Here is a 20,749-nt window from a genome sequence, read left to right on the forward strand (position 1 = left end):
TTGACTGTCTGGCCCTTCACGGGAAGTTTGTTGTCCCTGGATTAGGAAACGGGAGAAGGTCTGGTGCCTCCTCGTGAGGCTGGGCCGGGAGGTCGTCCGGTGGCTCACCGCACGACGGGGCTGTCCGACAGGGATGAGACTTCAGTAACCAGCTAGTCTAGATCCCTTCTGTCATTGCTCATTGAACGCTTACTGTTTACCAGCCTCTGCTCAGCTTCCGTCTCAGTGAGCGTGTGATAACAGGTGGAGTCTCTTGGCCCGCGGATGAGGAGAGCGAGGCTGTGACTGTGCCACTCCGTGGCTGTGGCTCTAGGGCCTCAGTCTTAGCGCACGTGGCTCTCGGGTCAGTGGTTTCTGCACATCCTCTCCTTCCTTTCCAACGCCCTCCTTCCCCGTCACCCCCACCACCTTTATTCACTTAGCGGCTCCATCCACACGCCCAGTGAGGGGTGTCTCTTCACGCGGGCTCCGCCGGTCCTTCCTGTACAATTACACGTACGTGATGAACTCCCAGCGTGTGCCACCCCGGCCCAGACACTGGAGCCACAAGGGACGAGTGAGGCCCCCCTGAGGCCGTGTCCAGGATCGTGGACACTGAGGGGTGTTGCACTACCCCTGGGGACGCCGTGAGAGAGAGAGATTCTCCCTCCTACCACCTGCCCTCAGTTGTGCTGGGAGAGGCTGAAGGTGTCATCTGAGGTAGGAGACAAAGTCGGCTCCCAGTTGGAAGTCCCCCAGGATGGCAAGTCAGAGGCAGTGAGGGGCTGGGACCCAGACATTGGAGATGGAAGAAAGGTCAAAGCCCTGGGGTCCATGCAAAGGAAGGGCGACTGGAATGGGCTGGGTGGAGGGCGTGGGTGTGCAGGGGGAGGAGGGCGGGGGGAGGGTGTGAGGGCAGAGGGCAGGATGGAATCCAGGTCTCGGACAGACCCAGGTGAACAAGGTCACCTCGACTGGTTGAGAGCAGTGACCCAGTTACGATGATCTGTCTCGTGTTTGCTGCTAGACCCATGGAAAAGCCGTCGTCATACAGCAAAACTCGCTTCTACTTCTCCTTTTAAAAGTATTTGTTAGATGCTTGTTGTTTATAACGAATTGCTTATTAAACGTTTGAAGTGGAGGAGTGAAAAGAGCGTTTGCACCGTGGGTATCCCCAGAGCACTAGTGCGGTTGGTACCTGTTCCCGAGTCGGAGTCTGTGCCGCTGAAGTGGCCCCGGTTCCACCGCATTAAGTTCAGAGAAGGCGCCTCTCACCGAGCGGCCGGCGTGGTGTCTGTCGCTCGCCCCGCGCTAAAGCAGACCTGGACGCTCGTGGATGATGGCGTCCTGGGCAAGAGTCAGAGTTGCCCATAGTGAAGTTGAAGACCTGAACACGGCCTTAAATGGCAGCTGGTGTTTCCTGAGCTGGGGGAGGGAGGGGGGTGCTCCTGGGTGGCACTAAGTTCCCGCGTGAGATGCCCGCCACCGTGGCCTGTGCGCCAGGGGCACCACAGCGAGTGTGGGCAGGGCCCAGCGGGGACCACGGAGGTGCCCACGGCAGCCAGCCCCACAGTTCCCGCGGACCAGGCGGACGGCAGGCCACGTGTCTGCTTGTCTCCTCTGAGCCCCCGGAGCGCGTGGCCTTGCGGTGACAAGGGTAGCCCGGGGGCCCTCCAGTGAGCCCCGCCGGCCGGGGCCACCGTGCCCTTCGCCGTGCGTCCCATGACCAGTCCCGGGATGGACGCTGGTGTGACGCTCGCTCACAGGGCCATCAGCAAGCTCTGAGCTCGCGTCAGTGGGCAGATGACGCCTCCAGGCTGTGGCTGTGGTGGTGCAGTTTGTCCACGGCGGCATCTGGGAGGCAGTGGGCAACGAAGGGAACGCGGAAGGCCTGGGAAGGCTGGTGCAGCCGAGGGCGGCTTTTGTTAGCCCGCGGGCCCGTGTTTGGCCTGGAAGGGTTCACACTACTGGTTCAGATGCCTCGTTTACTGTGAAAAAGGGATTCTCGTGTTTTGTCGCTTTTTCGTTTTTTCCCCAACTAATAGCATGGTTCTTTCCAGACCCAGCCACCAGGGTTTCTATTTAGTTTTAGTGTTTTTGACAAAACACCTCCCCGTCCATCTCTGCCTCATATTTTATTAGTTTCGGTAAGAGTCGAATCTTTGTCCTGACCCGTTTGGCTGCTACTACAAAATACCGCAGACTGGCTTGCCTACAAACAACAGACACGTGTTTCTCATGGTTCTGGAGGCTGGAGCCCGAATCGGGGCCTGTTCAGTGTCTGGCGAGAGCCCCCTCCTGGCTCATAGGTGGCTGTGCTCAGATGGTAAAGGGCTGGTGAGCACCCTGGCGTGTCTCCTACACGGGCTCTGAACCCATCATGAGGGTGGAGCCCTGCCTTCCCGAAGGCCCCACCTTCAGGAACCCCAGGGGTTCGGGTTTCACTTGGAGCCCCCTCCCCCCCCCCCCCCCCCCCCCCCACGGTGGCGAGAGAGGCCGTCTTGCAGTCCTGTGCTCACACAGCTCAGGGCTGTTAGGAGGTCCTCACCTGTCCATCCTAGGCTGGCCTGGGAGGAAGTGTGGGACATAGATGTGAGAGCCAGATGCACCTGGGTCTGAGTCCCAGCTCTCTGTGGGTCCAGTGACCTTGGGGCAGACCTTTGGCTCTCTGAGGTACAGATTCTCACCATTTGTAAGAGGGTAGTAGCACCTGCTTGGGGAGGTTGTGATAGGATTAAAGAGGTTCGTGCATGAGGTGCACACAGTAGGCCAGCTGTGAACAGGAGGCACGGCGGTCCCCATCACCATCGTAAGAGACATGAGTCTGGAACGTAGGAGGCGCGTGACCGTCACTGGATGGTTGGTTTACAGAGCGCGCCTGGAGATGACAAGCCACTGACATAAAGTGAATGACAGGCCCTCCAGCTGGCCACGTGCTAGGATCGCTCGAGTTCCTTGTAGACGTCCCTGTCCCTGGGCCTCACCTTGAGTTAGACGTTTTCCAATCGCGTGCTGGCATTAGGAGTTTTAGACCATCCCTGAGTGATTTTAGCAGGTGGCCGGAATTGTGACTGTTGACCTAAGTCCCTCTGCAGAGAGCGGGACACAGGGGCCCCCAGGCCACCGTGTTGTCCAGCAGTGGATACCTGGGATGATGCCCCTGTGATGGCCCAAGGACGAGGGCGCAGACAAGCTTTGGCGTCCGGCTGAGTTCCATCTGAACCCGGACTGCCGCTTTATAGCCGTGGGACATCGTGGGCAGTGACTGCGTCAGCCACCCTGTGTAATATCCAACTCCAGAGGAGTCTGGAAGGTGGCTGACGCTCTAGAACATTGGTTTTGCTCTTTATAAAATGATAGCACCCCGGCATAAAGCATAGAACGCTGCAGATCTCTTGTGTCCATTAGATGAGAGAAGGCTTGGAAGGTCCCTGGTCCAGCTCCTAACACTCACTCCTTCGCTGGGTCACCCCCATATACTAAATACTAAATATGCACGCATGCTGATTGCTTTTAAAACTATCGTCTTAGCAGGTATTTAGATAAAACTCGTTTAAAAAATATGACATAGCCTATTTTTTGTAATATAATTTTGATCTACATCATAACGCATTTAGCAAGCAGCCATCTTTCCTGGATCCTTTTTGAAAGGAGATAGGTTATAAATTATAAATATTCAATGCCTAGCAGAATCTGATACAGAGAAGGCATTCAGGTATGTAATGAACTGTGTACTATTCACATAAGATGGCATCCCATTTTGCATCGATGTGAATTCTAATTACAAAAAAATTGAATTCTTGACCTCCAAGTGACTGTGATCCTACTCGAGCGGTCTCTCCTCACCCCTTGCCGTCCCTCACTGCCGTGGGCACTGGTGCTGAGGTGGGGCTGGCGCTCAGGTCGGGGGGCTCACGTCCAGGTGGGGGCTGGTGTCCGGTGGGGGCTGGTGCTCGGGGGACTGGCATTCCGACGTGGCCAGAGGCGTGTCCTGTAGCGTGGAGACCTGGTGTCAGGGCCACCAGGTGTCCTCGTCGACGCCAGAACTGGGGAATCTGAGGAACTTGGGCAGAAGCTGAAGTGTAAGGCTGTTCCCTTCCTGATGAGAAAACAGAGGGGCGGATCCCAGAGCGTGAAGTTCACCTGCTCTCTCTGGCCTGCCTGTAGCCTTGGGAGAGATGGCAGGTTTGCTCTGTGTCCTTCCTGCTTTGGTCAGGCAGACACAGAAGCCCGTCTGACCTGCTGACACATGTGATTTGGTGGCAGTCGGTCTGGCCCGTGGGAGTCACGCCCCCTGTTCACCACTCCCTCCCTGTCCCGCAGGCCGCTGCCCGCTCTCACCGGAGGGACTTGCGTTCCACGTCCCAGTGTGCCCGCCCTCAGCTGTCCGTTTCCTCCTGCCCCCGTTACTTTCCTCCCCGGGGAGCCCCGGGACACCTTCAGTTCACCGCAGAGACCGAGTTGGGATTAATAACCTTTAGGAAACATTCCTAAATAAGCGTCAGGGTGCAGTTGACTGCTGTGGCCAAGTCTCAGGGGGAAAGATTTTCTCCTCACTGTGGTTCCTGGGAACATTTGATTCCCTATGTTATAATCTCTATACCCAACCTCCCGTCACGTTTCAGCGGTAAAATAGCACCTTTAAAAGGGATCGTGAATTTGTGTCCTTTTGCGTTTCAACAGTCTCTTGTGTTCTTCACATGACGTGTCGTGCTTACTCACTCAGCACCTGTCTCTGAGCATTCGCTGCACGCCCAGGCACCACTGAGGACCTGGGGGCGCGGCCGTGAACCAGACCGGGGCCCTTGCGGGGCCGCGGGAGTAGAGGGGCGGTGCGTCAGCGAAAATACGGTCTCTGGTGAAGGAAAGCGTTAGGAGAGCGGACTAAAGCACGTGCCAGGGTGGAGACTGAGCGGGCGGGGCGCTGACCGCCTGGGACGGACTTGTTTGAGGAAGTGCGATTTGAGTGCCTGCAGAGGAGGGGAGAACGAGAGTGCGTGACAGTGTGCGTGTGCACATGCTGTGAGGGCGTGCGCGTGCCGCGTGAATGAGTGTATGTGTGCGTGCACATGTGTGAGCGTGATTGTGATTGAGAAGGTGTATGCAAGGACTGCATGTGTGCATGTGCTGTGTGTGAATAAGTGTGTGTACGCACCAAGTGTGTGGGAGAAAGTCCGTACACCAGCTGCGTGTGTGTGAGAGAACATGTGCGTGTGCTACGAGTGTGTGAATACGTGTCGAGTGTGCACTGGGTGCAGGAGAGTGCGCACGCGTGCTGCGTGTGCGTGTGTGCATGCGCGCGTGTGTGTGTGCGCGTGCTGCCCCGTGGTAAGATGCGGAGGGGGGGGGTCGCCTCTCAGGAGGAGGAGCCGGCTCGGGGTCTGGCCTGGGCCGCGTGAGGCGAGTCGGAGTGTGGGTGGCGGACGGCTGGCGCCCCGAGAGCGGAGAGGAGGCAGGCTGGCGTGAGAGGCGGGGGGTCGGCCCGCGGGCCCTGGTCCCGAGGAGGGAGCAAGTGTGGAGGTGGAGGGGCGAGGGCCGTCCGTCCACCCGGGCTTTTCTGCCCCGGGGTGTAGCCGCCACCGGCTTGGGCGTGCAGGACAAAAGTTGCCATCTGGGGGGCGGCCAGCCCGTAGAGGATGCCCCCGGGGCCTGTGTGGGCAGGGGACCAGTGGTGTGGGGTCAGGTGGGGAGCGAGCTCTAGAGAGAAGGCAGCCGGAGGCAGAGCAGAGCCGTGGCGGGGCCGTGGAGGACTGTGGGGCAGAGCTGTGGTCAGCAGCGCCTGTGAGGGCACGCGGCACTCTGGGCACGTGGGGATGTCCACCGCGACGCGGGTGGACCCATCTCGTCTCCGGAGATGGGTCGCAGCCGGGACACGCCGGTGTGAACCGCGCGTGCTGCCCCTGGGCCGGCGGGGTGACGGGAGCCTGGCTGAGGGCAGGAAGGACCACGGGGGCCTCAGAGCCGAGGGGCTCACCGCGGGACGTGACAGAGAAGAGGGGCCACGTCCGGAGGGAGCCAGCACAGAGCAGGGAGCAGGCGGGGTGCGCTGGGCGGGGGGAGAGAGGACCCGGCTCACTTGGGACTGGGCCGCCTTGCCATCACTCGCCCCACTCTCAGTTCTTGCCGTTGGCCGGCAGGCGTCTTGGGGTCCCTGGGTCCCATCGCCCAGCCCTGTCTGCACAGAGAGGGAGAACGCTGTAAGGCTGGTGTTCTTGTTGCGCAACTGTACGAGGAAACCCAGATAGAAGAACACGGTGACCCAGGGGTCACTGAGAAAGGAGGGCCCTGCAGGCAGGCAGGGAGGGAAGCAGGCGGTCTGCAAGGTGGTGCGCCTGTCCTTGGCCCCTCGCCCAGAACCCGCGGGGACACTAACAGAGCAGTACAGCCGAGGAGGATGGTGAAGCGGGTGACCGAAGCCCGGGAAAGCCAGGCGGTGCCTGAGAGCCGTGGATTTGCAGCCCGGCCTTGTGACCGAAGGAGACCCTGAAAGAGCGCCCGGCCCCCGCGGGCAGGAGGGTGGCATCCGAGTTCCGTGTGGCCTAGGACACAGCACGTCCAGGCTCCTTGAGGGCGGGGCCGCGTTGACCCTGCTGGCCGTGAATATTGGCGAGAGCCCCTCCCAGCCCGTCCTGGGAAGCACTGGCTGGGCCGGAATCTCGTCGAGGAAGCCCCCTCCCCGCAGGCTCCCAGAAAGGCACATCCTGGTTCTGTGCTTTGGAGAAGACGCGTCTGTTTCCCCAGGTCGGGCGCAGAGGTGAACGTGTGCCCTCACGATGCTGCAGTCTGGTCGTGCTCTCGGCCACCAGCTCTGCTCTGAGACGGTTCCAAGGTGGCTCTGTCCGCTGGGATCTGCACGTTTGCTCTCGAGTCAAGCGGCCGACATCCCTGGCTGACAGGTCCAGCGCAGACGCCTGAGGAGCCCTGGGTGGGGAGGAGCAGCACAGTCCAGCCTGCTCTGTTCTCCCGAGGCCCACGTGGAGGCCTGGCTCTGTGATGGAGAGTACTTCCTGTGTCTTGTTCGTGGTGCCCTCCACTACCGATGCTGCTATGGCGTGGTGCTGCCTGGCAGAGAGCAGGACCACGCCTCCGGCCCCTGCGCCCACCGCACGATGGAGGCACCTTCCTCGGCTGTCCGCTTTGGCATTTGACAGTGATCTCTTGGTCCTCTGGTAACTTTCCAAGGAGTTCGCCGATTAAGTGAAATTTCAGAAGCTAGTAAGTGGCCTCCAAAGCATGCTTAAGATTTAGCATTTGAATTGCCTTTTTGTTTTTTGATGAGACCGTGACCTGTATTTCGGGGGCCTCTGTCCCCAGTTAGCAGAAGTGGAAGGTGAAAAACCCCATCTCTCGCTCTCCATCGAGGGAGCTGGAAGACAGAAATAAAAGCCGTGTTTCAGGGTCACGGCTGCCCCCTCCCCCTCTCTGCCGCCTCCCCCTGGGCACCGACTCCTCACTGTCCACGTTCATCGTCTCCCCGGATTCTCGGTCCGCACCAAACACGCACCAGCCTGGGGTGGGGGAAGAGCACCACACTCTGGCCAGAAAGCCTCGCCTAGGAACGGCGGCCGAGCAGTCGGCTAGGAGCCCATGCGCGCCTGTCCGTGACCGCCCCCTCCCCCCACCAACCCGTCCGGGCCGCTTCGCAGAAACGCAGAAACGGTTCTGGGTGAAAGGAAACACAAAAGACGGAGGAGTGGTGCGAGGAGGCAGTGCGGTGGGGCGTCGGGGGGAGAGGCGGGTTCAAACGGACGGGGCTTGAGCGGGGCCGCGGGGGAGGGATGGAAGTCGTCCGTGCTTCCCTGCTTGCGTCCCTGCGGGAGCGGCCTCCGGGTCTTGCCTTCCCCTTAGGAGACAGAGAGCCTGACTGCGTGCGGGCACTCAGGGGACCGGTGGCTGCCAGGGCGTGTGACCACCGGCGTCGGTCCGTCCGTTTTTCCGCCGTGACCGCGGGTGCGTGCTGCATGCCAGGCAAGTGTCTTGATGCTGGGAAAACAGGAGTCGCGTTATCTAGACCCCTGCCCACCTGGGGCTCACGTGCCAGCGGAAGCAGGTCGGCGCGTCTTCCCTCGCTGGCTGTCCGCGCAGCCCCTGCTCGTCGGCAGGCCCAGGGCAGAGGCCGTGGTTCTGGAGTCAGGGCGGGGCCGGGTCTGCCCCTGGCTGTGTGCGCCCTGGGGCAGGCGGACACAGAGGTCCCTGCTGGCGTGTGGGCTGGGGGGTTCCGGGGCCTGTCCTCTGCACGGCTCTCTGGGAGGCTCAAGGGAGTATCGGGCATCCCTGCCCCCGAGGCCACATCGCCTTCTATGTGTGGCATTTCCAGAGTCACGCACCAGATGCCCCTCACCCCTAGGTGTCCCCATGTCCCCAGGACACAGTGGGCAGGTCAGCCTCCTGGATGGTCTTTGTCCTACTGCTTCTGTGGGCCTCTCCCGGGCTTTCTGCATCTTAGCATCCGGCAGCTGGAGGTTAACGGCGACCGTGTCCGCCGTGAGCCGTGTGCACGTGGCTGTTGTAACGGCAGCGGTTGTAAGATACCCTTTGCCTTATAAATGGGTTGAGTCTGCTTGGTAAGAACAAGGCTCTGCGGAGCGCATGGGTTCTCGGGTCTGGAGTCAGGCACGTTGGGATTGGCTCCTTCCTGCTACCTAACGCCTGGTGCTGGGCAGCTGGGTCTGGGAAGATGGGGGGGGGGGGGCTCCCGGGAAGGCTGGTTATCCCCCCGTGTCGTGGCTGTAGGTGGCCGTTGGCGGGGAAGACTTGAATGGCAGCAGCTAGGACACGCTCCCCTGGCCTTTCGCCGTGGCTCTCGGCCTCAGGCCACGACATCGGGTTCCCAGGGGAGATAACCACGAGCGGCCGGCCTCTGAGGGCCGTGGCCGTGGCTTCAGTGCGGTCGCGGGAGCCTGGCCTCTGTGTGGCGGGCCGCTCCCTTTCTGTTTCAGGGCTCTGCGGTCCTGAAAGGCAAGCGCGTTGGAGCCCTTGGTCCCCGATGCCGGGCGTGAGGGCCCCGCGTCCTGACTGAGCAGAGGCTGACGTGGTGTTGGCCAGCACGGGTCAGCGGTAGAGGCCCTGCGTCCCCGCCCTGCACGGGGCCGTCTGGCGTCGGGGGCTCCGGCTCCGTCGTCTGCTCGAGCTCCCCCTCCAGGGCTTGCCCGTGGTGTGGTTGGACCGCCCCGTCCCCTCTCCTGGTCGTCTTCTGAGCTGCCTTTGGCACCCTGCCTGCAGCGGACAGGAAGTCGGCAGCAGGGGCCACAGTCGCGCCGACCCGGGAGGCCCGCTGGTGGACTGCATGGGAGGTAGGGCTTGTCCTTTCCAGGGTCGCTCCTGGCGTGGAGAATCCCAGTGCGTTTGACCAACTCTGTGTTGGCGGACATTTATTTTCAGTATTTTGCTCCACAAGCAAAGCTGTATTGGAAATCTATACGTACACGTCTTTTGTTCCGTCTGAGTTTTTGTTTTGGAAGAATTTCCCCAGGAAGACACGTCGGGTCTCTAGGTATCTGCCAGCAGCCCCCCCAGCCCCTCGGTCTCTCCATGGCGGGGTTGCAGGACTCACCCCCCCACCCCCACCGTTTCCCACCCTATCCCCCTCCCCCACAGCGACCGTTCCTGCTTCTCACTCCTGCCACCTGTGCTCAGGCTGCTCATCCCTGCAGATTGGGCCTGGCTGCTGTGTTCCCATCCTGCTGCTCGGGCTGAGGGGAGCCACCGCCTGGGTGTCACCTGCAGTTGGGGGACAGAGCTCAGGAGGGGCTCCCATCCAGAGGTGACACACTCTTACAGCACGCTGGCTAGCGAGCAGTGGCTCCCCCCGGCCACCAAGGCCCCTCTAAGGAAGGAGAACCCGTGAGCAGCACTGGAGAGGGGAAGACAAAGAAACCAGAAAGCCACAGGGTGGGTGCAGAAAGGGAGCAGCAGAGGCAGGGCTCACGGGAGCCCAGGGGTCCCCAAGAGCCAGGTTAGGACAGAGAGCATGTGATGACAGACAGGGCAAGAGAAAGGGTGTACAGGCGGGCGCGTCCACGTGCGTGCCGGCACCTCCACACCTCTGATGGCAGCACCCGGGGGACAGGAGGCGGGAGCTTGCGCTCGCTGGTCCCATGTGGTGACGTCTAGGTCTTTGCCTGCTCAGGCTCGCCCGCGGAGGAGATGTCACTCCAATGCCGTTGATGGGAAACTCTTCCCCAGGATCACAGAGTAGCTAAGCCAGACCCAGGATTCAAACTTGGCTCTTCCAGCTGCAGAGTCCATCTTCCCCGTCGCGTGGTCCCTTAGCTCAGTTCCGTGTGCAGCGCCAGTGCGTGGCTGTGTGTTGGCAGGCCTGCGGTGGTCAGGTGTGGAGGAGACGGGGTTACCTGGGGACACGCAGCACGCACACACAGTGAGCTCCCCGCCTACGCCCCGGGCCCCCCGTCCTGAGCCTGCAGCGGCCGTCACGGGAAGACTGCCGTGTCGACCACCCTCAGCCCCTGTGGTGTTTGTAGAGACGGGAGCACCTGGGAGGCGTCAAATGAAAGGTGTGTAAGTACAGAAAATGTTATTAAGTCCCCCGAGTGACTTGGGTTTTTTTGCATTTCACGGGGAGACCCAGAATTTCAAAACGGTTGCCCTCCGCATTTGAAAGGGATTGGTGGTCAAATAGATACGTTTAAAATGGGTCTTTTACTTTTGTGCCTTCAGCAACCACCCCACCCTCTTCCTGTATTCTAGGCCATTTTAAGTGAAATAAAGAGAGGAAAGAGAAGGTGACAGCGAGGGCGAGGATGGGTCTTGGCGGGGCTGCAGGGCTGTGCCCCCATGTTCAGTCGGCCAGAGCTGTTAACTGGGGCACATCCCCGGGATGCCTCTCCGTCCACTGCGTGTTCTCTGGGTGGGTGCAGGATGGCGCGCTCATTAGGGAGGCAGTGGGATAAGCCCGGCCGTCAGCAGGGAGAGTGAAGCTTCTGGAACTGGCTCGCCATCCCCGCCACACGCACTAATGGGCACCAGCTGGGCTTCCCTGCGCACAGCGGCGGCCGTGGAGGCGGCAGAGGCCTCCGTGCCCACTCGAGCACACACTTCAGTGGCCGTTCCCTGGGCAACGGCGTCTCGCAGCCAGCTGGCTCTGCCCCCAAGCCCATCAAAGCGCACACCCGCCAGGAGCCGGCGCTGTGCCCGCCGCCGTCTGCGGGCTCTGATGTCGGAGCATTTGCAGCCGGGTTTCAGGGTTAAACACGAGGGAACGAACCGGAGGACTCAATAGTCAGAGGCCGCAGTTGAGGGGGTGTGGAGGTGTGCACGAGGTGGGTGGGAGGGAGGGAACGTAGCCGGTCACATTTCGTGTCCGCTCCAGACAAAAGGTGGAGGGGACGGCTTCCCTCGTTTGTCTAGGGTGAGAGGAAGTGTGGCCAAGAACAGCCTTTAGCCGCGTCCAGGGTTGTGCGAGCTGCTGTCGGCGGGCCTGGGGCCACGTGGTGCTCTGTGGGGAGGGGGCTCCCTGGCGGGGGTGCAGGAGCCTAGAGTGGTCGTGCAGATCCAGCGCGGGCTCACGGGGTCGTGGTGTTTGTGGGGTTTGCCCACAGATTTCCATGAACTGACCTAGTTGACTTGGCTGGGATTTCCCCCTTCCAGCGTGGCTGTGCCCACTGGGCCTCACCGGTCATGTCTTCTGCGATATTGAATACAAAATTCCCATTTTTGAGCACTCCACCTTTTAAAGCATTCTGGTGTTTGGATTGGGCCTTTCCATCTGACACGGACTGAATTTAATGAGTACAAGATTCTCTGGTGTTTAACACGGGGGCTCTGCACATTTCAGAGAGGCTTTGGTTTGCTTTTAAGTTTATTTATTTATTTTGAGTGAGAGAGAGTGAGTGAGAGAGAGAGAGACCGCGGGAGGGGCAGAGAAAGAGAATCCCAAGCAGGCTCCGAACTGTCAGTGCAGAGCCTGACTCGGGGCTTGAACTCATGAACTGAGAGATCATGACCTGAGCTGAAACCGAGAGTGGGGCACTTAGCCGGCCGAGCCACCCAGGTGCCCGAGGCTTTGGTTTTAATCTTTCGTTTCTGTTGAAAGATTTTTGTTTCTGTTTTTTTTTTTTTCCTCTTTTTCTGACCCATCTGTAGGAATTTGAAATAATCACTATTACATTTGAAAAAATATGACAAATTCAAATAGTTTGTTTTGGAATCGGGTTTCAGCATAGGACTTTAATTTGCAGGGTTGGGGCAGGTAAAGATCGGAGCCGTTCAGCATTGAGTGTTGTAACTTCACGAAAGTAGGTTCTGCTCTTGCATTGGCCACCCAAGAGAACTTTTGTGAGACACGGAAAGATCACGTTCACCATGCACGTGGCTCCCAGGAATGGCCTGGGGGCACACAGTGGGGCCGCAGCAACCCGGAACCCGGAAGGGCCCTTGCAGACAGCAGGGAGCACGTGACCTTAGCATGTGGCCCTGGCGCACAGCTGTGCTGGATTTGTCTGAGGGGCCGGGGGAGCACGTCCGGTGGCTCTGCTGAGCGCCCGAGCGCCGTTGCACTCAAGGAGCCAGGTGGCCTCCCACGAGGGCTTGCTGCCTAATAGAGAAGTCAGATGGGACATTTGCGCTGATTTGGAAGGGCAAGCCGACTTCCCCAGCAAGCGGCCGCTGACCTTTACTGCCTACCAGGCAGGTGCAGTGGTGAGTCAGGCAGCCACAGCTCGACCGTCCTGGAGCTCAGGTTCCATCAGGGGAGTGAGCCACACACGAGGAAGGACAGGCAGGCGAGTCAGTGCTGGGCCAGCCAAATGTCCGTCCGTCGGTGGCCCACCGACTCCTCGTCCTCGGCACGTAGCAGGACGACCCTGAGAGGTGCCGCCTGGGGCGGCGTGGGGAGGGGAGGGACGCACAGCTGGGTGGCTGGTTCAGCCTGCGTGCAGCAGGGGAAATGCGTGCTTATCCGTCGACGCGGGTAAGAAAGGCCCAGAACGCACGCAGGGGCGGTGGAGGAGGGCGCTCTGTGAATGCTGTGGTACCCAAGTGGCGAATAACACGGGAAGAAAACGTGTTGCGGTGATGGCTGGCTTCTTCCTCGTTACCACCACCCCCTCCCGGCCAAAGGCAAAACACCAGAAACTAGAGAGTGGACCAGAGCACTTCCCGTCCTGGTCCAGGGTGGTTCCTACAGAAGGTGAGCCAGGGTGGGCTGCAGGGAACGGGTCACGGTGTGTTTCCTTTCTGCTCCTCCTGGACATTAGCCGACGAGCCGCAGGCTGCCTGTGACAACTCGTGAGCTGGGGTCCTGTTCCCGCTCGTGTTCAGAGACCCAGACAACAGCCGGAGAGCACCTGGTGCGGGAGCTCGTGTGCACGCACAGCTCTGAGCCCCCGCGCTGCGCGCACAGTTGTGCTGGTCCCTACGTGTCCCTCGTCCGGGCTCTGCGGCTGTTGTGTGCCTGCTGCCTGACGTGGCGGCCCCTGCCCCGCGTCCTGCCCGCCCTCGCGCCAGCCCGCGGGACCGCCGTGCTCACGGGTGCATAGTGAAGGCGCTCGGTTTGCCTTCCCGTTTGGTCTCCTTGGTGTCCGCCTCCACTCAGCGGGGCTGAGGCCGTGGCTCCGAGCCGCAGGCCCGTTTCAGCGCCGCTTCGTGTGGGGTCCAGGGGGCCGGCGCCGTGTCCTTGGGCTCCACGCGTGCAGACTCTTCCCGCCGTCCCCGGTGCTTCCTGAAGAACGTGTGTCCATGTAGACATTGTGTTGTTAGAGAAAGCGTTTGCTATTTCAGCCCGGGGCACATGGCAGACCCTAAACACATCGATCAGCAAATCATCAGCTTTTCGAAAAGCGAAGGTATGAAGGTTTTGGGGGTATTAATTAGTTTCTGACACGAGTGGGTGCCAAAGTAGTTTATAACGGTGATTTTAAAATCCCATCGCCGAAAGTGATTCATGCCACTCTTGCTCTAGCTAATGCTGATGAATCACCGTGTTCTCAGTTTTAATGAGAATGTGGATGGTCCCTGTCCAGAAAGCAAACACTGGGATGCCAAGCAAGTGTCACTGTTTCCTTTTTGTAGATCCGAAAAATGTGTGGCTGCATACGGAGTGCAAGTTAACGCATGTATCAGCGGAAAGTGCTGTGGGTTCCCGTGCTCCAAGTGGCGGGCGGTGAGGCCGTCCAGCGGGCAGTGAGGCTGGGCGTACCTCATGGCGGGTGGTGAGGCCGTTTGGCAGGCAGTGAGGCTGGGTGGCCCGCATGGTGGGCAGTGAGGCTGGGCGGTCCGCACGGTGGGCAGGGAGGCTGGGCGGTGGGCGGGGAGGCTGGGCGGTGGGCAGGCACCCTGTCCTGGCATCTCTCAGGGCTCTGTCACAGGCACACAGCCATGGCTTCTGAGTGCTCGGTTGCCAGAAAGAGCCCGGTCACCATGTAGTTGGGTTCTAGAGACGAGCGGAGTCTCTGTTGGTCAGAAGGTGACTCAGGCCGGGGAGAGAGCCCAGGGCCCCTCAGGGAGGCAGCCTCGAGAGGAGCCTCTGGTGGAGCAGCCTGGGCCCAGCCGCAGACCCGGCGGTCAGGATGGAGAGGGTGGTCCAGGCCCGGCCGTCTGTCTCCTGATGTTGTCTCCTGCCAGGGTGCCGATGCTCAGTGTCCTGGGGGGCAGGGCTGTGTTGGAGGGGACAGTGCCGTGGGCAGCCTCGCGGGGGGCTGACGGGAGTGGAGTGTGTTCCTGGCAGCGTGTGAAAGAAGCGGTCCCTTGCGGAACATTCTCAGCAGTGACCCTGGCGTCCGTGGGCAGAGTGGGGCCATCGGTCTAGGGATGTATGTGTGCCGGGCCCAGGGGCACAGCGGTGGGGCTGGGGGTGTCCTTCACCAGCCGCGTGTGTCCCTGGGATTCTCAGGAATCATTCCGGAGGACAGCCCAGGAGCTCCTGGGAGGGCAGGCGCCGGCCGCCCTCTGGGACGAGGGGACGTGTCTGTGCTTCATGCCTCGCCGGGGGGCCTGTTGTCCAGGAGCGTCGGGCACTTGTTTCACACCCGGCAAGGGAAAGGAGACGCTCGTGCCCAAGCTGACACCGTAAACACATTGTCTCTTTAGGTGACTTTCATCCTTTTGACAGTCTGCGGGTTATAGAGCGGGTGTCGGCGTCGAGAAGGCAGATGACTTCTCCAGGGTTGCGCGGCAAGTACAAGGTGGGTGGGGACACAGGTCAGGGCCTGTCTGGTGGCAAAGCCCGTCCGAGTGACCCTGTGCACACCTCTCTGTCTGCTCTGAGCACCCGGGAGGCCCTTACACAAAAAGAAAGGAACCCTTAAAACTGGGTGTGTGAGGGGGTGTCCCCGCTTTGTAAGGATGTTAGGCGGGCAGACAAGTCAGCGTTTGTTTGGGAAGCACTTCGGAGATTGCCACGTGAGTGCACTGTGTTTGCTGCCTCCTCAGGCCGCCCCTCGCTTCTTATTTTGATGCTGTCCGTCTCCGACTTTGGGCCAGGGCATTGTCACTGAGCCCGGTCTTCTTCTGTATCGTCCTTCTTAGGTGAATTATGCCTGTAAAATGCCCTCCGCAATATTATCCACTTTTCGTTTCAGGACATTGAAGAAAGATGTCAGACACCGTGGAGCCGTCCGACTACAGAATCCGTGTGTACTTTGTGGAGCCCCGCCCCCCGGCCGTTCCCACACTGTGTTTCCCTCTGCACCCCCAGGCCGTGGGGCCCGTGCTTTGTCCCCCGACATCTCTACCCCTGCGTCCCTCCGCGCCCCACCCTGCCACTTCCTTTACGTCCTCGTTCCCAGTGGGTGATTTTCCTGGGGGTTTCTGATCTGCCAACCGGATGTTGTTTCCAGGCATCTCACTTAGTTCTTTTAAAAGTTTTCCGGGTCAGTTTTGGTGGTGTTTTTTGCTTGATCACGTTTTTGATTCCAGCTCTTATTTTTTGGTGAGTACTTTAAAGATTCCAGTGCCTGAAGTCATTGGAATTCTCACTCTGGGGTTCCTCCTTCCGGCAAGCTCCCACTCAGAGGCAGTACCGCTGGTGTGAATTTTATCCTGTTTTACTGCTCGCCCCTGTTGGGCTGTCCTAGTTCTGTGGGAGTCCCGAGGGGCCGGCCCGTGGGCACATTCTTCTAGAGTTTGCATCCTCTGGAGACCGCCTGCGGCTGCCAACGGCCAGGACTTCTGGTTAAATTCCTGACCTAGGACTTCCCAGTCCAGGACACCAGCGGTGTGACTTCCATGAGGGCCAGGGCGGGGTGCAGAATGCCAGGTGGACTGCCGTCTGCTCGGGGCTGTAGCCGAGATAAACACGCGTTACAGACGTGTCTCTGTGCCAGCGCATGCTTTTAAAGAGAAAGTGGCCCTTCGGGAACCTAGACTTTTGCCAGGGTCCCAATCCCAATACCTGTGTGGGCCTCCTGGCTATTTCCTGTTCGACGTGTCGTCCGTAGATTCCTGGTGGAGACAGGGATTGAAAGGGCAGCCTGAGCTGACCTTTCTGGTTCCAACAACAGCTTTAGTCTTTGCTCCTGATCATCATGTATGTGTGTATATATATGTATGTATTGTACTTTCTGAAAGCACGACTGTGCATTTAAAAATACAGTTAAATATTTTACAGAAGTGTAAGTTTTTTCGGGATGTATAATTAGCTGTATTGCTAGAATCAAGTTCCTGAATCTCTTAAGTTGATAAACGAAAGGAAATGTTAATAACCATAGTGGGAGAGAACAATAAACTCTTTACTTCCTTCCTGGGCTTCTCACATAAATATCAAACTGTCTCGTGGCCATGTTACCTGGGTATCTCCTAAACTTTTCCAGAGCAACACAACTGAAACTGTGTTTTTTCTAGGTTACTCACCCTTGAATGACACCACTGTCCTTTTAGACATCAGGGTGAATTTATCCTTCAGGGTCAAGAAACCACACCAGGTGTTTTGTTTTGTTTTGTTTTATTTTACTGAGAGAGTGCCGGTGTGTGAGCATGGATGGGAGTCATGACCCTGGGATCGTGACCTGAGCTGAAATCAAGAGTTGGATGCTCAACTGACTGAGCCACCCCCCACCCCTGGTGTCCCACCACACCTGGTGTTCCAGAAGGAGGGCATTTCATACAGTGGATGGGGACTTCAGGCAGAAAGGGGGGGATGCTGGTGGGACCCGGATCTTACGCTACAGGAAGCGGCTTGCACCCCGCCGTAGAGGGGCCAAGCCACTCGGTGATGTTACAGGAACCCGGGAGCCTGCCGGCACATGCTCCGCAGGCTGGGCTCTGGGGGGAGGGCCGCCGTCCACACCCTAGGTCTTGGGAGCCTCTCTGTAGTTGAGAGGCCACGGCGAGCGTCCGGGTTGGGCGGGTGGACTCTCCGTGCTTGTTCTCAGCCGTCTGCCTGCACGCCTGCCTTGCTTTGCTTCTGTTCTGTTCTTTCGCTGCTTTTCGCCACTGCTGTGTAGGCCGCTTCCCCCTGGCACCGGGAGCTCCTCCCTGGGGAGCAGAGGCCGTGCAGCCACCAGATTAGGAACCCGCTGTGCTTTCGGGGCCCGCCCGGACTGGATTTTGTCTGGAATGAACAGAGTTCCCGCTGGCCGTCGGATGCGTCTGCCTCTCCTCATGGTGAGGCGGGTCACGTGACACCCGTTCTGTCGTGTGTGGGACTCACGGTTTTTGCCTCCCACGACCAAGCAGTCCCCTCCCGCCCCCTGGAGCTGGTTCCTGACAGCAGGGTGATTACGTGTGTAAGTGGGCACTGCAGGGCAGCGGGGCCCGAGGTCTGCCCTGCGGCTTGCCAGGGGCTCCCACGGTGGTCGTGTTTGGCGTGGACGCTGGGAGCACCGGCGGGTGCTTGTGCCTGGGCCTCTCTCGGTTCAAGCTCCACTCAGGCGTCGGCCTGCCGGGTTGCCGGGTTAGGGTCCCGTGGTCAATATGTCATTGCTCCCCAGATTCAAAAAGGCCACCAAAAGTTGGGTCTCCTCGTTTCAAAGATGCCCCAGCACGGTCCAGATGGCTGGACCCTTCGGAATGGCACTTAGGCGGTGGCACTGGAACCCCACAGGCTTTCTCCTCACTGTGCACCTGCCTTTCACTCTCCCTGAGACGCGGTGTTTGCCATCTGGGTCCCGAGGTGGAAACCAGCCAGCAGGGCAAGCAGGGTATTTGGAACAAGGAATTACTAACTACGATAGAAGAGTAACTGATACCTCATAGGACGGTACTCGAGGGTTCAGGGCACCCAAGGAGGGGGATGTGGAGGGTTGCAGACCGTGCTGGAGAGGGCATGGCTCAGGCCACTGGATGGCAGGGGAGGAGGGGTGCGGCCCTCTGGACCGTGGGGGAGGAGGGCTGCAGCCGGCTGGATGGCAGGGGGGGAGGGGAGGAGGGGCGGACTGTGGTGGGAGAGGCTTGGCCAGCCTGCAGCCCTGGCCAGCGCGAGCTGGCGAGCAGCACTGGGCAGGAGTAGGCCACCCGTGGGGTCAGGTGGTCACAGCAGCCACGGCAGGGCGTGGAGGGAGAGCCCTCAGGGCCGTGGGCAGGTGTGGAGGGGCCTGCGGAAGGAACCGGCACGCCAGCCTGGGCGTGCGGCCTCCTACCCCGAGGTTCTGAGTCAGGAGGGCCGTAGGAAGGCTGTTGCCAGGCTGAGGCAGCAGGGTCATAGACAGACGAGGGTCCGGGGCCCGTTCGGGGGTCGCGCTCTTTGGACACCCTCACACCACACCGCTCACGGGACCCCATTGCAGTGGAGGCCCTGGTTTATCTCTGCGCAGGGAGTGAAGGCGCACATGGAGCCGGGAGCTGGTCTGTGCACCGAGCAGGAAGGTCAGCGAGGGTTCTTGGTGCGGGGCCAGGGCGTAAGCATCTCAGGCTCTGTGGGCCGTGCAGCCCCTCTCTCGTATGCTTTCCTTTCCTTTTCTGTGTCCGTTAAAGTGCAGACCATCCTTAGCGGGCGAGCTGTACAGAAACGGGCAGGGAGCCGGGGCGAGGTCCAGGTGGGGAGCCGAGAGCCCTGATGGGGGCTGGCCTGGGTGGGGGCCGCTGCCCCGGCGGGTGACGGCGCCTGGCTTTGGGCGAGAGTGCTCGATCCGTACCTGTGTCTCTGAAGCCGGGGGCTGCTCCGTGTTGCCCCTGTGGCACCAGCACAGCAGAGGCAGCTGCCTCACGAAGCCTCTGTCATAACCCGCTGTCGCTCTCCGAGAACTTCTCCCGCTGCACAGGCCCAGTCGGGGCCTTGGTGGCACCTGGTAGAGACCAGCGTGCCAGCACCTTCCAGGGCTTTGATGGTGAGCGGAGCTGTCCATTCCCACTGGTGTGGCCAGTGGTGCTGCCTTTGGTGACTATCCTGATAGGGAAGGTCTTTCCCGTCATCCCTGGGTCTGCTGTCTCTGCCCAGCCTGCCCCTTCCCTTGATACGTTCGGGAATCTGGCGATCGCTGCAGGTTGGTTGGCCGGCCCTCTTCGAGGTGGACGGGGGCCACGAGTCCCTAGGTCTGGCTGTTGGCCAGGTGGTACCCCTGGGCTCACTGTGCATTCTCACAGGTCTGGACCCTTCCTTGCCCTTCCCATGGTGCCAGCATCGTGGACCTCTGAGGTTGGCTCTTTCTAGGGAAGGCTTGGAGGAAACTTTGTCTATTCTGCAGCAGTGTGATAGAGTCCTTCCTCCAGGGGGCCCGGGTCCCCCTAAGGGCAGGTGTGCGAACTGTTCTGGGTCAAGAGCCGAGTGAGAGGTGGGGACTCTTCACTGGTGGCTCAAGTCAGGTTTCTGCTCGGGGCTGCGTCGTGTTGGTTACATGGATCGGGGGTACCTGAGTGTCTGGCAAGGTCTCTTCTCCCCTCACCTGGCCTAATAGGCTCCGATTGGCCCTCGGTTCCTGTGCCTGCCTTGTCTGGAGATCACGGCTGGTCCCTGCCCCCATCCACCCTCGTTCTTACAGTCGGGGAGCCCTTGCTGCCCTGACCACCCTCAGAGCTGCTTGGTGTGTGGGACCCCCCACACCAGTGCTGGGAGAGGAGGTGACAGGCTGGGCCCTGCTCACTGCCGTCAGTCTGCCTCCGGCATGCCGGCCTCCAGGATTTATCCATGGCGTGCCCTAATGCACGGAACAGCCCGTGCAGAAAGGCGTTTTTAGGCCCAGCCCTGGAGGCCCTGCCTGTCCCGGGTGACTGCTTAGTACAGCTGGATTCTTCTTCATTTGTCCTGCTCAGCCTGCGCCAGACTCAGAGATGGCTGAGCTCTAAAAATAGCCCTCGGATTCCGAACGCGCCCACTGCGTCCCGCGTCCCGCTCCCCACCGCAGCCTCCTCCCCTCGGGCTGGGGATCAGATTATGTCCCCAGCCAGGGCACCGCCAGCCCTTTAGCTGAGCTGACTGGAGCCGCTATTCAGGCTTACAAAGGCTCTAATCTCCTTTGAATTCCTCTAAGCCTGGACTCGGTAATCCCTCACAGCGACAGCACGCTCCACGGGCACCGTCTGCACAGCCTCAAGCACGCCTCTTCCATTCATTGGCCCCGATTATCTTTTTATCTCATTAAGTGCCTTCAGCTCGCGTGCTCCATGTAAGACACAGACAGTGGTGTCACACTGGCCTTACAGACCCGACTTGGTGTCTTCTCTTTCGAAGCACTGGGCCGCTCGAGACTCAGGACCCTTGGTTTCTTGTCTGACTCTGGCGCGAATGAAGCCAGTTAACTTTACCCAGCCTCAGTTTCCTCCTTCACAGAAAGAAGGGGCAGCGTTCGTCCTGCGTGCTGCGGGAGCTCCCTCCTCGCTCAACGTGGCCGTGGTCTCCGACTCTGCAGTGGGCAGCGCTGTGGTTTCTGCCACAGGCTTG

The 20,749-nt window shown here is 60.0% G+C and overlaps 1 protein-coding gene across 2 annotated transcripts in view; it reads left to right on the plus strand.

Annotated features, from left to right (window-relative positions):
• The window catches only part of EIPR1 (EARP complex and GARP complex interacting protein 1), a 121,973-nt gene that overhangs the window by 58,158 nt on the left and 43,066 nt on the right, over positions 1 to 20,749 (plus strand). The gene's annotated exons all lie outside the window — the stretch shown is intronic.

Source organism: Prionailurus bengalensis, chromosome A3, assembly GCF_016509475.1.
Source record: "Prionailurus bengalensis isolate Pbe53 chromosome A3, Fcat_Pben_1.1_paternal_pri, whole genome shotgun sequence".
Lineage (NCBI taxonomy): Eukaryota > Metazoa > Chordata > Mammalia > Carnivora > Felidae > Prionailurus > Prionailurus bengalensis.